We start from the raw sequence: 18,145 nt of genomic DNA on the forward strand, positions 1-18,145 counted from the left end.
TAAGGTCTTAGGCCACTTCCATGTCAAGAAACACAGTGACTCTTTCCAACCCCTGGCCATGTGCCTCAGCGTGAGGGTAGGGAAGATGCTGAGTGGGATATTCACCTTCCCGAGTTCCAGGCGCCTCCACGGCATCCTGGAGGAGGCACTGGGCGGTGAGGGTGCAGCGGCGCGGGGGGGCGGGCCCGGCAGAATGCGGTGTCCGTGTGCGGCTAGCGCCACAGGCATGACGGGCGGGGCGCAGGGGAGGCCGTGAGCATAGCTCTCAAACTGGAGGACGCCTCAGAATCACTTGAAGGGCTTGCAAGAATGCGGACTGCTGGGCCCCACCTTCATAGTTTTAGTGCAGGAAAAACCGAATAGCCTCGGTGGGACGGAGAACCTGCATTTTCTCGAGTTCGCAGATGAGACTGAAGCTGCTGGTCCGGGCACCACCCTTAGAAAACCGCCGGTCTCGAGTGCGGAAATGGGGCCCAGATCTGGCCTGGGGCGCCCCAACATACATTATCTGCAAACAGAGGATGAGCAGATAGGGAGATGAGACAGGGAGCGTCGGTAGAGAGGGGCCCCCGGCCGCCGGCTGAAGGAGGACAGCACAGGCGGAGGTTCGGGGACTACATCTCCCAGCGAGCCCCGCGCGGTCGCGCTCGCCCCCTGGCGGCGCTGGCGGGAGGCGCCGGCGGAGCGAGGGTCCCTCTCCTGAGCATCAGTGAGCGCCGGGAGCCGCGGCGGCTGCGGGCTGCGGCGGCGCTGAGCCAGCGGGGCCGGTGAGTAGGAGCCGCGCTGCCAGCCCGCCCGCCGGCCGGCTCTTTGCGCCTCAGCCGCGCCGTCTGCAGGGGTGGGTGGGCGAGCGCGGGGGTCCGGCAGTCCGTCGCGGAGGCACGGGACTGCCTTTCTGGGAAGGCGCGCTGCGTCTTCGCCGCGGGGGCCCTGGTCCCCTCGGCGCGTGTCCCTGTCCTCAGCCCAGGAGGGACGTCCTGCCCTGTCCTGCTCGGCCCGGAGCAGTGGGACCGGTGCCGCAGGTGGCCGCGGCAGGTGGCCGCCGCCTCCCCTCCGGGCCCGAGGGTTGTCGCAGGGACCCGGGACTGAGGGCCAGGTGGCTCCCGACAGCTGCGGCCCTGGAGGCGACCCCAGCCCTTGCGGCGGTGGGACAGGTGCGCGGGCACGCCCGGCCCCGGCTCCTGGGTCTCGGGAGCCTCCCGTACCCTCCCTGGTGCTGCCTTGCGGGTGCTGCGTGGTGCAGAGGACCGAGAAGCCCTTGGCCCTCGGCGTCCACCGCGCTCCCGCCCCTTCCTGGCCTGGGTGACCGGGGAATGTCTAGGGCTGCGCATCCCGGGTCAGGTGGGGCGCCCGGTGTAGTGCACCTGGCGGACCCGGGGGAGCGCGCGGTGTCCGTGGGTTTCCCGGTGGTGCGGACCTGCGGGCGCGCGGCAGTAACGACCTCCTTCCCCAGTGTCCGTGCAAGGAAATTAGTGTTATGTGCGTGCTTTTTTTTTTTCTCTAAGGAAGTTTGACTCTGAATATCTTATTTTGCTGGAGCTCCATTTGCCAGCACGTAAGTTTATGTAATAAGCGGCATACAGTTCGGAAAAAAATCTTTCTGTGAAGGTGCTCTTCCTTGCCCTCTGCAGGAAGAATTACGCCGAGCTGGTTGACAGGCTTATCCACCAGCAACCGTAGGAGCTGCAGGCAGCAGATAAAGTGTTTTTTTGCGTAGGGGCACAAGTCAGCCCTTCAGGGCAATTTTTGTTTTTGGAAGATTCTGTTATCCAGTTTCAAACATCGTGTTATTTCAGTGTTGAAGATGGGGGAGGAGGGAGGAGCAAAGGCTTGTCAATCCTAATACCTCAACAGAAATTAGCTTTGCAGGATTAACTCTCCAAGCAAGCGAGTTGAATTTGGTAGCCCAAACTACAGCTGAAGCTGAGCCTGCATACTAAACCCTGTTGCAGTTTTAATCCAGTTTCAAACACCGTGTTATTTCAGTGTTGAAGATGGGGGACGAGGGAGGAGGGAGGAGCAAGGCTTGCCAATCCTAATACCTCAACAGAAATTAGCTTTGCAGGATTAACTCTCCAAGCAAGCGAGTTGAATTTGGTAGCCCAAACTACAGCTGAAGCTGAGCCTCCATACTAAACCCTGTCTCAGTTTTAATAGTTTTTCAGTTGATTCGTTTGCCTCTTCCAAGTAGGTGATCTTCTTGTCTGTTGAACAACAGATGTCTCTCATGTTTGTCTTGTCTTCCAGAGATTACTGTCGCTGCAGCGTTGACTATTAAGGTTAAATAGGAATCTTTGTCTCGGGCCTGGTTTTAGAACGCATTCCCTCTGTATCTTCACCGAGTGTATTCTATCACATTAAGTACATTTCCGTTTATGCCTAATTACTAAGAGTTTAAAAAGTCAGGGGTGGGGTTTTTTTGTTTTTTTTTTTTTTTTTTTTTTTTTTTTTTGTTTTTTTGCCCAAATGCTTTTGTGTAGCATGCATTGATCATGTAGATTTTCGTCTTAAAATTGTTAACGTAAGCGGTCACATTGCTAGATTTTCTTTCTCTAAAACCCTGGGCTAATTTAAAATGCACTTTTGGATTGTTCACATCAATAAGCTAGCATCTTATTTAGGGTTTTGGTATCTGAGATTGGCATAGTGTACCCCATTTTTATCTGTGTTCATAATTAGGATTAGGCTGTCCTCTCCGATTAAATTGGGAAACTTACCATCATTTTCTATGCTCTGGAATAGAAGAATTATCTGTTCCCTCAAGTTTGGCAGAACTTGACTACAGACTGCCTGGGCTGCTGCTGGTGTTTTTTTAGGAAGTTAGTATCAGTATTTAATTACCTTTTCATTTTTTTCACGATCATTCATTTTTCTCAGTTTTTCTGTTTCTTCAAAGTAAATTTAATATTTTCTATTTTCCTAGAAAATCGTTAACATTATTGAATTTTAATATATGCTAGCCTAATGTTGTATATAGTATTCTGTGTAAGAAAACAGACTGTTACATATCTGTATGTACCTGTATGTTCTCTTTCTGATACAGTACTTTTTTTGGTACCTTTTCTCTTTTTTATTGATCAGACTTGCTTAATGATTATTTTATTAATCATTTCAAAGAACCAGCTTTTATTAACCAGGATTTATTGATTAATTCTATTGATTTTTTATTTTTCTATGTCATGAATTTCTGTTTTTTATCTTTCTACTTATTTTGAGCTTATTTTGTTCAAGTTTTAGCCGTTTGAATGGAAAACTTGGCTCATTTAATCAGTCCTGTGAGCAAGGCAAGGACTTCTAATTCTTTCATTCCACTTACCTCACATTTGGCCTTAGTTGTATTTTTACTTTAAGCTTTCCAACGAGACATTATTGCTATTGTTTTTGTTATTTTCTAGGTCAACATTTATTAGCTTTATCTACCTGTTTATTACCATTTCTTCACTTTGCATTCCTTCTTGTATCACAGATGATTTTCTTTGGAACATTTTCCTTCTCCCTCAAGTACATTCTTTAGAAATTACTACAGTGATGATCAATTCTCTGTTTTTGTAATATCTGAAAATGCCTTTATTCTCCCTGTATTGAGAATTTTGGTTTCACCGTGTTTCTTCTATTGATTTCAGAGTTATTTTTATATTTTTTCTAGCATTTAAAAAAGATGTTTTGTAGCTAGAAGGTTTTGGGATCTCTATTCTGCCACAGTGCTGAAAGAAAAACAAAGATTACAAATAAATTAATTTGCCGTCCACTGTCAGTCACGACTGTTCCCTGAACTCTTAGTATATTGGGTATACAGTTCTATATTAATCTCAAGTTTATTGATTATAATTCAGGTTTTCTGCATCCTTAACTTATTTTTTTTCTCTGTTTGGCCTGTTGATTCGGCGAGTTGTTTTGAAGACTCCCATTATGATTCTTGTAGGGGTTTTTGTTCTATTTCTATGTTTAATATATATTTCTTTCTTTAAATGTATTTTTGAAGCTGTCTTATATGCTTAAAGGTTCACAATTCTTATATCTTCTTGGGGAATTGTACCTTTTGGGAATAGATGAGCCATCTTATTTAATTATTTTTGTTGTTCATTCTCTTTATATTGCTATACTTGCTTTTTGTTAGCATTTAATATGGAATATCTTTTTCTATTCACTTATTTTCGATTTTCTGTGTCTTCTTTAATTATTACTCTTACCATTAGCTTATAGTTGGATTTTATTTAATTACTTAATCTTTGTCTTTTAATAAATATTGTGGTAAAATAACATAAAATTTATTTATTATTATTATTTTTTTACCATTTATCACTTTTAAGTGTACCGTTCACCATTGTTAAGTGTGTGTACATTGTTGTGCAACTAATCTCCAGAATTTTTTCATCTTACAAAATTGAAGCTGTCTATCCATTACCCCAGCCCCTGGCAACCACCATTCTGCTTTTTGTCTCTATGAATTTGCCTATTTTAGGTACCTTGCATGAGTATCTAATATAGTACCTCATATAGTATTTGTCTTTTTATGACTGACTTATTTTGTTTAACGTAATGCCCTCAAGGTTCATTCATGTCGTAGCATGTGTCAGAATTTTCTTCATTTTTATTGCTAATTAATATTCTATTGAATGTACACACCACATTTTGCTTATTCATATATTTGTCAATGGATATTTGTGTTGGTTCCACATCATAGCTATTATGAATAATGCTGCCATGATCATGGGTGTACAAATATCTCTTCAAGACCCTGCTTTTAATTATTTGGGTATATACCCAGAAATAGAATGGTTGGATCAAATAGTACTTCTATTTTTAATTTTTTGATGACCCAGCATACTGTTTTACATAGTGACAACCATTTTATATTCTCACCAGCAATGCATGAGAATTCCAGTTTCTATACATCCTTGCTAACATCTGTTATTTTCTCTCTTTTTTTGATAGTAGCTATCCTTATGGGTGTGAAATCTTTGTCTTTTAATAGGTGGCTTTAGCCCATTTGTATTTATTTTGATTACTGATATTTTGTAGTTTATTCCTGCCATCTTCTTTTGTGTTTTTGATTTCTTTTTTTGAGACAGAGTCTCGCTCTATTGCCCAGGCTGGAGTGCAGTGGTTCGATCTCGGCTTACTGCGACCTCCGACTTTCAGGTTCAAACAGTTCTCCCATCTCAGCCTCCTGAGTAACTGGGATTACAAGCCTACAACCACTATGCCTGGCTAATTTTTGTATTTTTAGTGGAGACGGGGTTTAACCATGTTGGCCAGGCTAGTCTTAAATTTCTGACCTTGAGTGATCTGCCCGCCTTAGCCCCCCAAAGTGCTGAGATTACAGGCATGAGCCACTGTGCCCGACTGGTTCATTTCATTTTCATTGCTGTGTATATGCCATTGTATATATCCCTAATGTAGATATACATTTGACTTTGATCGGCAGTTGGTTGGTTGCAGTTTTCGACTGTCATGAATAGTAAGTGCATGAACACTCTAGTACATGTCTTTTGTTGAGTGAGTATATGCATTTCTGTTGAGTGTGTATCTGGGAGTGGAACTGCTTGGTTGTAGTCTGTGCATATGCTCAATTTTAGTAGATACTAGTAAACAGTTTTCAGTAGTAAACAGGTTGCACCAACTTATTTACCCCAGAAATATATATGGTTGCTCCACATTCTTGCCAACTCTTGGTAATTTCTGTCTTTTCCCTTTTAGTTATTCTGGTGGATATTGTGGTTTTAATTTGGATTTTCCTGATGATAAATGAATTTGCACTGTTTTGGTACCCTTAGTTTTTCACACATATCTAAACATTTTTTTTCTCTTGCTGTTAAAAGATAATCTGTTTATGTGAACTCTCCATGAGTAAAGCAAAAAAGAATCTTATGATTTTAATTCTGTCCCATATTAAATTTTTGGGTTTTCACACATTAGGCATTAATAGTTATTTAGGTAAATTGCAAATTTTTCTGATTATTTGTACATCATTGGTGCTTTTATCTCATTTGTTTTGCTTAGTGAGTCCTTAAGTGATTATTTCGTTTTGTTTTCAGGGATTCTATGAGTGGTAAACTTTCTGAACCCTTGCATGTTTAAAAAATGTTTTTTATTTTGCTTTTCCATGTGAATATTCTTGACTGGGTATAGGATTCTACATTAAAACCTCCTGAATTTTGAAGATGTTGCTTTGTTATCTGCTGGTATCTAGGAAGAAGTGCATGCAGTCTGACTCGTGTTTCTTTGTAGTTAATGTGTTTATTTTCTCTGAAGCTTTACAATTTTTTTTTCTTTCTCCTTGGTGTTCTAAAATTTACTATTTGTCTAGGAGTGGATTTTTTTTTTTGAGATGGAGTCTCGCTCTGTCACTCAGGCTGGAGTGTGGCATGATCTCAGCTCACTACAACCTCCACCTTCTGGATTCAAGCAATTCTCCTGCCTCAGCCTCCCAAGTAGCTGGGATTACAGGTGTGTGCCACCACACTCAGCTAACGTTTGTATTTTTAGTAGAGACGGGGTTTCACCATGTTGGCCAGACTGATCTCAAACTCCTGACCTCAAGTGATCCGCCTGCCTTGGCCTCCCAGAGTGCTGGGATCACAGGCGTGAGCCACCACGCCTGGGCACCATGCCGGCTTAAGAGTGGTATTTTTTGTTCTTCCTGCTCAGCATTTGGTAGTCCCTTTCATTCTAAAGATTAATACACATTTCTGTGGTACTGGAGAAGTTTTGAGTGTTTCCTCGTCTCCATTCTATTTTCTGCTTCTGGAATTATTCTTACTTGGGAATTAGAGTATCTTGATTTATCTTTCATGTTTCCTGAAGTAATCATTTCTTTTTCTCTCAAATGTTCTGTCTTTTTTAATTAAAAAAATTTTTTTTGAGACAGGGTATTGCTCTGTTGCCCAGGCCTGGAGTGTAATGGTGCAGCTCACTGTGACCTGGAACTCTTGGACTCAGGCGATTCCCCTGCCATGCCACTGTGCCCAACTGAAATGCTCTGTCTCTTTATCTTTATGGGCTGCATTCTGGTATGTTCCTTGGGCTGATTTTGCAGGTCACCAATCTAATATTTAGATTTGTTCAGTCAACTCTTTAGCCCATCTCTTGAGTGTTTTTAAATATTGATTATCATATTTTTAAGTTTCTGGGTCTCTACTTTTTAAAATTTAACTTTTGGAATAGGTAAGATAGGCCAGGCGCAGTGGCTCATGTCTGTAATCCCAGCACTTTGGGAGGCTGAGGTGGGCAGATCATGAGGTCAGGAGATTGAGACCATCCTGGCTAACGCAGTGAAACTCCATCTCTACAGAAAAAAATTTAAAAAAAATTAGCCAGGCTTGGTGGTGGGCACCTATAGTCCCAGCTACTCAGGAGGCTGAGGCAGGAGAATGGTGTGAACCCAGGAGGCGGAGCTTGCAGTGAGCTGAGATCGTGCCACTGCACTCCAACCTGGGCGACAGAGACTCCACCTCAAAAAAACCAAAAAACAAAAAACAAAGGAAATAGGTAAGATAATCAGTGTTCAAAACCAGACTGTATTAAAAAGGCATAAATGAAAGGTGTCCCCACCATTCCTATCCTCTTACTTCTCTTGCCTTACAAGCAGGTAACCATTGTTATTAGTTTCTTATGTAGCTTCCAAAGTTTCTTCATGCAAATACAAGCAAATATGAATCAGATTCTCCATTTCTCCTTTTCTGCACAAAGAGTAGCATTATCCTCTCTCTGCCCTTCGCCCTGTATTTTTATTTCACGGTGTATCGTAGAGATCGTCACATACCAACTGCTTGCTCTTCGTAGATATAATGTCCCCTCAGATCTTCCCAAGAATATCTAATAATTTATTCTGTGTGCTCTAGTCATTATCTTCGCTTGGGTATGTGTTCTGCTGTTGATTCCGTGTCCCTGCTTCATGATATTGAATAAAAACTTGGTGATTCTTTATGTGTTCATCTTCGAAGTTTGAGAATTCCTGTTTTTCCGTCTGTCTTACTAGCCGTAGCCTGCCTCTTGTGATTGTGGAAGAGCTGTGGTATGCTGCTGAGTGGCGTGTGTATTCCATATGAGGGGGTGTGTTGAGGGGAAGGGTCCAACAGTCCTGGCCATTCTGACTACAGTTCCCCAGTTAATCACCTTGTCAGAGTCCATCTCTGCTCTTCATTCTATCTGCTGTTAGAAGCCTGTTCCCAGAAACCTGTTACCATTTCCCTCTGCATGACAGCCTCCTCCCAAGCTTGTATTGGGCTGTGGTTTGCTTAGGTAATCTGGTTCTGAGTACTTTTTACTTTTCAGAAATTTCCTAGACATTTTAGTTGGCCATTGGCACTCACTCTTGTTTTCCAGGTTTCTTTTGATTTAGTGTTTTAAAAATATTTCTACCATTCCATTGAATTTTAAGACACTTGGAAGGCAGAAGTATGTGTTTAGTTTATTATTTTGGAGACAGGGTCTTGCTGTGTCTCCCAGGCTGGAGTGCACTGGCACAATCATAGCTCACTGCAACTTTGAACTTTTGGGCTTACGTGGTCCTCCTGCCTCGGCTTCCCAAAGCACCGGCATGGGCCACCATGCTCAGTCCTTTCTTTTATAATTTATTTCTGTGTTGGGGGCCCCCAGGTACACGCTCAGATCTGGTGGTTCACTTGGAAGACTCAGCATGTGGTATACGCATGCCTGTAATTTATTACAGTGAAAGGATACAAAGCACAATCAGCAAAGGGAAAGGCAAGGGAAAGGTGCATGGGGTCAAGTCCAAAGGAAACCAGGCACAAGCTTCCAAGCATCCTCTCCCAGTGCAGTCACACAGGATGTGCCTAACTCCCCCGGGAAGGAGCTGTGACAACGCATGTGAAATGCCGTCTATCAGGGAAACTCACTAGAGACCCAACACCCAGGATTTTTTTGGAGGGCTGGTCATGCCGGCCCCCTCTGCCCAGCACATACCACATTCCACGCTCCCTGAAGAAAAGCAGGAGTTCAGCATAAACCACACAATAATTTAGGCACAGTGAGTCCCTCTTTCCAGCTTGGATGGTGGGAACCCTTCTGAAATCTAAGTTCCTGGATGCCAGCCAAAGGTTAACTTTTTATGAGACTTTTTAAGAATAACAGTCTTGGGCTAGGCACAATGGCTCATGTCTATAATCCCAACACTGTGGGAGGCCAAGGTAGGAGGATCTCTTGAAGCCAGGAATTTGAGACCAGCCTGGCCAACACAGCAAGACCCTTCCTTCCTTCCTTCCTTCCTTCCTTCCTTCATCCCTCCCTCCCTCCCTTCCTTTCCTTTCCCTTCCTTTCCTTTCCCTTCCTCCCTTCCTCCCTTCCTCCCTCCCTCCCTCCCTTCCTTCCTTCCTTCCTTCCTTCCTTCCCTCCTTCCCTCCTTGCCTTTTCCTTCCCTCCTTCCTTTCCTTTCCTTTCCCTTCCTTCCTTTCCTTTTCCTTCCTTTCCTTTCCTTTCTTTCTTTCCTTTCCTCCTTTCCTCCTTTCCTCCCTTCCTCCCTCTTTCTTTCTTTCTTTCTTTCTTTCTTTCTTTCTTTCTTTCTTTCTTAGCAAGACCCTTTCTCTCTCTCTCTCTCTCTCTCCTTCTTTCTTTCAAAAAAGCAGTCTTAGGCCTGCTATGTTAACTGTTTTCTGCAATATTTTCCTCTTATGTTCCTCAGAAAAGGATGGACACTGTACCTAGAAATTACTTCTCCCAGCCAGATGGTCATGAATTTTTCACCCTCTCTGAAGAAAGAACACATTTGTGTTCAGGTGGAACTGTCAGTGGAGAACATTTCCTGATGTTGGATAAAGCCATAGCATGGCACATGCTCAGCAGCCTTGAGAGGGTGTCAGTGACAGAGCACGGAGGGACTACTCAACCATTCAAAATTCTTTTTCTCTTAACTGGTCTTTAATTAGCCACTTACAAATGGCAGTGGCCCATCATCCAGCACAGAGATCTGCCACTTCCCTTCTAGCTTTCCCACAGAGCCACCCTGATCACCCCAGTTGGTGTTGGTCTCTCTTCCCCAAACTGCCATCGGCTCTGCTCACAGGGCCGTTCATCACTAGCTTCTCTTCCGCGGTTTTATTGGATAGTTTTTGTTGCCTCATTATGTATAATCTTCCACAAGATTGGGAATTCCTTGAGGAATGAACAGTAAGTCATAGTTATATACCCCATGCCTCCTTGCAGGGCGACATGCATAGAGTTGGTGCCTATTAATGTTTTTGGAAAGAACCGTTAGAAGGAAGTAGGAAGCAGCCTCTTCTTCATTCTAGTCACTGCTTCACATGCAGCTGATTTTTATTCTGTGTTGAGGGTGGTGATATAAAACACCAAGCTGACATTACCTGCTTGAGTTGTCTGAGTTCTGTCTGCAGCAGATGGTGTAATTAAATGTTTTAGTTTGAAAGGCTTTTCAATTTCATTCAACCTGAGTGTGGGCTTAGATTGTCAAATCATCTTTTTTAACTCTAAAGGCTGTATCTAGTCAGCCTGTATCTAGTTTCCTCCCTTTAACTTTTTTTTTTTTTTTTTTTTTTTTTTTTGAGACGGAGTCACACTCATCACCCAGGCTGGAGTACTATGGTGTGATCTTGGCTCCCTACAGCCTCCGCCTCCCGGGTTCAAGCAATTCTCCTGCCTCAGCTTCCTGAGTAGCTGGGACTACAGGCATGTGTCACCACACCTGGGTAATTTTTGTATTTTTTGTAGAGACTGGGTTTCACTGTGTTGACCAGGCTGGTCTTGAACTCCTAACCTCGTGATCTGCCTGCCTCGGCCTCCCAAAGTGCTGGGATTACAGGCGTGAGCCACCATGCCCAGCCCTCCCTTTCCTTGGTTTTAGACTTTAGGTGTGAGGAATTGAATTAATTATATTCTCATTCTTAGCCCTTTATCATCACTGGCCCATGCAAGGCCCTCTGTTGTTTTGCTTGTTCATGCATTTGTTGGTTCATTTTACTCATTCCATTTTATCCCACTCTCATTCTCTTCTCCCCATAGACGGCTATTCTAATGAGGTTCATATAATGCTTTTGTGTATATACAGTTGACCCGTGAACAATGAGGGGGTTAGGGGAACTGGCTCCCTGCACAGTTGAAAATCTGTGTATAAACTTTGACTCTCCCAAAACTTAACTACTGACAGCCTACTTTGACTGGAAGCCTTATCCATAGCATAAACAGCCAATTAACATTTATTTTGTGTGTGATGTGTATGATATACCATATTCTTACAATAATGTAAGCTAGAGATAAGAAAAATCTTATTAAGAAAATCATCAGGAAGAGAAAATGTACTTTTCATTAGTTCCTTGGAAATGGATTATCATAAAGGTCTTCATCCTTGTCATCTTTATGTTGAGTAGGCTGAGGGGGAGGAAGAAGAAGAGGGGTTGGTCTTGCTGTCTCAGGGGTAACAGAAGTGTAAGAAAATTCACATATAATTGGACACAGGCAGTTCAAACCTGTGCTATTCAGGGGTCATGTGTATACTGTTTTGTGTGCATATATATATATATACTTTTTTTTAAGACAGAGTCTTACTCTGTCACCCAGGCTTGAGTACAGTGGCGTGACCTTGGCTCACTGCAACCTCTGCTGCCCAGGTTCAAGCGATTCTCCTGCCTCAGCCTCCCGAGTAGCTGAGATTACAGGCACCTGCCACCACACCCAGCTAATTTTTGTATTTTCAGTAGAGACGGGGTTTCACCATATTGGTCAGGCTGGTCTTGAACTCCTGACCTCATGATCCACCCGCCTTGGCCTCCCAAAGTGCTGGGATTACAGGTGTGGGCCACCATGCCCGGCCTGTGTGCATATGTTTTTAATTTACATGAATGGTGTCATGTTCTAGCCTTTTTTCTGTATCTTAGCATTGTCACTCACCATCCATCCCTGTTACTTGGTGACTCTGGTCTTAGTGTCCACCACATTTTGCCCATCTCGTCTCCTGGAGATGGACACCCAGGTTGATTCCCACTCGCAGTAATGCTGAATGAACCTCTAGTACATATTTCCTTATGGACTTGTGTGAGGATCCTTTGGGATTTAGACTCAGGAATAGGACTGCCTGGTCGTGGTGTGTGCCTGTACTTAATATAACCAAGTACTGCCAGATTGCTCTCAAGGGTGGCTGCACCACTACCTTCCCCAGCAGCACACAAGGATTCCCAAGGCCCCGATCTTCGCATGCACTTGGTATCATTCAGCTTTCTAGACTTTAGCAGTCTCCCTCTATTTATTTATTTATTTATTTATTATATTTATTTATTTATTTATTATTTTTTGAGACAGAGTCTCGCTCTGACGCCCAGGCTAGAATGCAGTGGCGTGATCTCGGCTCACTGCAAGCTCTGCCTCTTGGGTTAACGCCATTCTCCTGCCTCAGCTTCCTGAGTTGCTAGAACTACAGGCACCCGCCACCACGCCCGGCTAATTTTTTGTATTTTTAATAGAGACAGGGTTTCACTGTGTTAGCCAGGATGGTCTCGATCTTCTGACCTTGTGATCCGCCTGCCTTGGCCTCCCAAAGTGCTGAGATTACAGGCGTGAGCCACGGTGCCTGGCAGCAGTTTCCCTCTTTTTATTTGCATCTCTTTGATTACTAATGAACTTGAGATTGCCTTTATATATGCTTGCTATCTTTTTGAGTTTCCATTGACATAAGTTGCCTGTTCATGTCCTTTCCCCATGTTTCAACTGGAATCTCTGATTAGACTGTTTTAGACATTAGCCCCTTGTTGATGTTTTGATGGTGCACGTAGTTTCTCCCGACATGTTACACGTCAGCTTTTTGGTTGGTACCTGTGTTGGATAAAAATCCTTAATTCTATAACCTGAATAGTCAATCTGCCTCATGAGCTTCTCTAGTTTTACCTTTTGACATGTCTGTTGACAACATCTAGTAATCAAGATATTTCACATAAAAATCCAGATTCCTAGTCTCTCTTGAAAAAGTGAAAGGTATTTCAGTCCTGGCTAGGGTGACTGAGGGATGAGTTCCTGCTGTTGCTAGGGCCTGGGCTGCCTACCCACCTGTCCTCACTCATTCTCTTGACCTCCTGGTCACTAGTGTCATTTGACTTTATGACCAGCTGCTGCTGTATGTGAGGCAATACCTTGAGGATAAACAAGCATGGTGATGATGTTCCCAAGATTGCTGGGATATGGTTATGGGGTGGATAGACTCGGCGTTGAGAACACAGTAGTGGCTGCTGCGTCTCATGACACTATTGAATGGGTGTTAGCATGGCAATAGAATACTGATGGACTGTGTGCACCCTCTTTCAGCAGTAATTATTCATTCGTTTCAACCTTTTCTGGATCAGCTCATTCCTTTTTGCCAAAAAAACAAAAAACAAACAAAAAAAAGGTTTAGTGAAATTGCATGTGAGCAAGAGTTCTAAACGAGGGATCTGAAAACTTTTTCTGTGAAGAGCTATAGAGTAAATATTTTAGGCTTTGCAGGGCTGTTCGTTCCCTTGGAACTACTCAGCTCTGCTCCTGTAGTGTGAAAGCTGCCATAGGCGATATGTAAATGAATATGGTCTCTTCATTTGGTCTGGATTTGGACTGCAGACTGTAGTTTGCTGATCCATGTTCTAAACCATAGTCTTAGACTTAATTTTGTCTTCCTTCTCTTGTTTTTAAGGTGCAAGGTTATACATAACATTCTGCTAATGAATACATGGTAAGTACCTACTAGGTACTAGGTGCTGAGATTATAGTGATGGACAAGACACAAATCCAGTCTATTCAGCTTAATGTCTGGGTGGGGAGACAGATGAGGGAGCAGGCAGTTACTAAAGAGGATGGCAGGCCAGGACACGGGAGAGCACAGAATTGGGCAGCAGAGATTGGGAGCAGAACATGACAGGTAAGACCTTCTAGAGGAAGGTGATGTCTAAATGAAAGGGGAAGAGGGTGAGGCAGGAAAAGGCAAAGGTCCTTTTGAACTTCATCTGCAAATTCCATGAGGTGAGAGTTTAGCTCAATATAGCTGGAAAGTTGAGATTGGGTTCTGTGCTGATAGCAGGAATGACAAGACAGAGACTGAATAAAAAATCCACACACGGAATCGTGAATGCTTAAATAATCCAAGGTTGATGGTGATAACTCCTATGCTATTCAAATGTGTCAGAAAATAAGCAAAAACATGGAAAGCATCTCAGCTAATTTTACAAAGTTAGAATAACCCTGATAAAGAGCAGTATATGGATACTGGGGTTTAGAAATCTTCAGAAAATGAATAAAAAGAGAATAGTATAGCCCCAAAATGTAAATTATAGACCAAATTTACATGTGATATGTATACAAATATCCTAAATAAAATAGCAAAAGGAGGTCAGCAGAATATTAAAAGAGCAATAAACTTTGACCAAGTAGATTTTACTCTAGGAATTCCAGAATCATTTGCTATCAGGGCATATGTTAGTTTAATACAACGAGAAAGTTTAATAAGTTTCCGTTTTATTAGTTTAATAAAATGGGGTAGCTATATAATCGTCTTGAGAGATTCTGGAAAAGCACTTAGAATTTGACTTTAAATCTTGTCATTTCTTGAAACACTTTCATGCATTGTGCCTTCAGATTGTACAGCATGGCTGACTTTACCACTTTTTAATTTCTCTGGCAAATCTTTGCCCATTATTTCTATAACTTTTCATTCATCATGTCCTTTGTGAATCCATTCTTGTTTACTCTATGTGGAATAAATTTTTCTCTTCCCTCTAGTTCCATAATTCTCCATTCTTGCATTTCAGTTGGAATTTTCAGTTTCTCTCAATTGATTTCCTTTTTTGAGAGACAGATTAGGCACTGGAGATACAAAGATAAATAAGACAGTATTCAGGGTTTTTTCTCTTTACCCTCTGACTCATTTCCTACCCTTCCATATTTCTCTGTCTCAGAGGGAGATGATTCCTACAAACTTCATTTTGCAGTGTCCCTTGTCAACCATCTCTGGCCAAGTATGGTTAGTCGGAAGCACTAGTGGGAGATTGAAAGGTGGGAGGAAGGGAGAAGCCAGGGATTTCCCCCCTTGTTTTCTGCTTTGCACAGGGTCTCTAGGGCGGTCCCAGCTCCAGCCAAGGACTCTGACACTGGCTTGTGGACTCTAATACTAGCCCCTCCTCCTTTATCCTTCCAGCTTCATGGGTGGCAGATGGAATCCCACTGTTGCCAATCTCTGGGTTGACGCACCATCGCAATTGGCTTTTTAGTCCTGCCCTAAACCTTGTAATTAGTTCCCATATTAAATTCCCTCTATTGAACTGCTTCTCTTGAATTCTGTTTTCCTTATTAAACCTTGCTCAATGCAGATGAAAACCCCACTTTTGTGTGTGCACAATCTCATAGGAAAAGCGGACATTAAAATGACTATAAGTTTTGTGTATTCAGTGTTCTGTCTTCCGTTCTTTTGGAAGTAGACTTTGGGCACAGCAATTGGCCATGACCCAGAATGAGCCAATCAAAATTTGGACATAGGCACACACAGAGAAAAGATGATGTGAAGATGCAGGGAGAAGATGGCCACATGCAAGCCAAGGAGAGAGGCCTGGGACAGAGTCTTGCCTCAGGGCCCTCAGAAAGAACCAACTCTGCTGACACCTTGATCTCAGACTCCTAGTCTCCAGAACTGTGAGAAAATCAATTTCTATGTTTAAGCTCCCCAGTTTGTGGTACTTTGTTCCAGCAGCTCTGGGAAAGTACTATACTACCTGTCCTCCCAGCCCCACCCAACCACTAATCTACTTTCTGTCTCTATAGATTTCCCTATTCTGGACATTTCCTATGCATGGAATCATAATGTGTGGTCATTTGTGACTGACCTCTTTCACTTAGCATAAGATTTCCGAGATTCATCCTTGTAGCATGTAGCTGGATGTCACTCCTTGCATGGGCAGATAATATTCTAGTGTATGGATATACCACATGTTATTTACCTGTTCATCAGATGGTGGGCATATGGGTTGTTACCACCTTTGCTGTTATGAATAATGTTGCTATAAATGCCCATGTACAAGTTTTTATGTAGATATGTTTTCATTTTTCTTGGTTATATACCCAGGAGGAATATTTCTGGGTCATATGGTAACTCTATATTTAATAATTTGAGGAACTGCCAGACTGTTTTCCAAAGTGGCTGCATCACTTTACATTCCCAACAGCAGCGAATGAAGTTTCTGATTTTTTCACATCCTTACCTGGCTTTTTATTCTAGCCATCCTAGTGGGTATGAAGTGATATCTCATTGTGGCTTTGATTTATATTTCCCTGATGACTAGTGATGTTGAGCATATTTTCATGTCTTTATTGGCTAATTGTGTATCTTCTTTAGATAAGTGTATATTCAAGACTTTTGCCCATTTTCGAATTGGGTTGTTTTATTGTTGTTGTTCTTGAGTTGTAGGAGTTCTTTATATATTATAGATATTAAATCTTTATCAGATACATATAATTTGCAAATATTTTCTTTCTTCCATTATGTGGGTTTTCTTTTAATTTTCTTTTTTTCTTTTTTTTTTGTTGACATGTAATAATTATACATATTTATGAGGTACAGAGTGATAATTTGATACATGTATGCAATGTGTAATGATTGAATCAGGGTAATTAGGATATCCATCATCGCAAACATTTATCATTCCTTTGTGCTGGGAACATCCAAAATCTCTTCTAGCTTTTTGAACGTGTACAATAAATTATTGGTAACTGTACTCACCCTACAGTGCTATAGAACATTAAAACTTATTCTTCTCATATAGTTGTACATTTTTATCTATTAACTTTTCCCAAGCCTCGCCTTCTAATTCTATGACTCTATTTTCTTTTTAGCACCCATGTCTAAGTGAGAACATGCACTGTTTATCTTTTTGTGCCTTACTTATTTCATTAAATATAATGTCCTCCAGGTTCATCCATATTGCTGGGAATGACAGAATTTCATTCATTTTAATGGCTGAATAGTATTCTATTGAGTGTATATGCCACATTTTCTTTATCCATTCATCTGCTGATGCACAGATTGATTCCCTATCTTAGCTGTTGTGAATAGTGTTGCAATTAACATGGGAGTGCATACATTTCTGCAGTATACCGACTTCCTTTCCTTTGGATAAATACCCAGTAATAGGGTTGCTGGATCATATGGTAGTTCTATTTTCAGTTTTTTGAAAAACCTCAGTATTATTCTCCATGATGGCCATTACCAATTTGCATCCCTACCCATGGTGTATAGGAGTTCCCTTTTCTCCAAATCTTTGCCAGCATCTATTATATTTGGTCTTTTTGATAATAGCCATTCTAACTGGAGTGAGAGGATATCTCATAGTGGTTTTGATTTTTGTTTCTCTGATGATTAGTGATGGTGAACATTTTTTCATACTTGTTGGCTATTTTATACTTGCAAGACTCCCAGAATAGCCAAAACAAACTTGAAAAACAAGAACAAAGTATAGGATGACTCACGCTTCCTAATTTAAAAATTTATACAGTAACAAGTAATCAAGACAGTGTGGTACTGGCAAAATGATAGTGACATTTGTATGTCTTCCTTTGAGAATGTCTATTCAGATCTTTTGCCCATATAAAAACCAGATTATTTGCTTTTTTGCTGTTGAGTTATTTTAGTCGCTTGTGTATTCTGGATGCTAGTCCCTCGTTGGATGAATAGTTTGCAAATATTTTCTCCTATTCTACAGGTTGTCTCTTCATTCTGTTGATTGTTTCCTTTGCTGTGCAGGAGATTTTTAGTTTGATAAAGTCCTATTTTTCCATTTTTGTTTTTGTTGCCTGTGTTTTTGAGGTTTTAGCAATAAAATCTTTGCCTAGACCAATGTCTTGAAGCGTTTTCCCTTATGTTTTCTTCTAGTAGTTTTATAGTTTTGGATCTTACATTCAAGTCTTTAATTCAATCTGAGTTGATTTTTGTATATGGTGAGAGATAGGTGTCTAGTTTTATTCTTCTGCATATGGATGTCCAGTTTTCCTAGTACCATTTGTTGAAGGGGTGTCATTTCCCCAAAGTGTGTTCTTGATGCCTTTGTCAAAAATCAGTTGACTATAAATTTGTGGATTTATTTTTGAGTTCTTTATTCTGTTCCGTTCGTCTATGTGTCTGTTTTCTGTTAGTACCATGCTGTTTTGGTTACTGTTGCTTTGAAGTCAG

At 41.9% G+C, this 18,145-nt stretch overlaps 1 protein-coding gene across 1 annotated transcript in view; it reads left to right on the forward strand.

Moving 5' to 3' along the window:
* The first annotated feature begins 648 nt into the window (after positions 1-648).
* The window catches only part of SPECC1 (sperm antigen with calponin homology and coiled-coil domains 1), a 315,868-nt gene continuing 298,371 nt past the window's right edge, over positions 649-18,145 (forward strand). Inside the window, exon 1 of the mRNA XM_031656993.1 lies at positions 649-767. The gene's annotated coding sequence lies outside the window, so the exon portion shown is untranslated. The remainder of the gene's footprint in view (positions 768-18,145) is intronic.

Source organism: Papio anubis, chromosome 17 (assembly GCF_008728515.1).
Source record: "Papio anubis isolate 15944 chromosome 17, Panubis1.0, whole genome shotgun sequence".
Taxonomy (NCBI): Eukaryota; Metazoa; Chordata; class Mammalia; order Primates; family Cercopithecidae; genus Papio; species Papio anubis.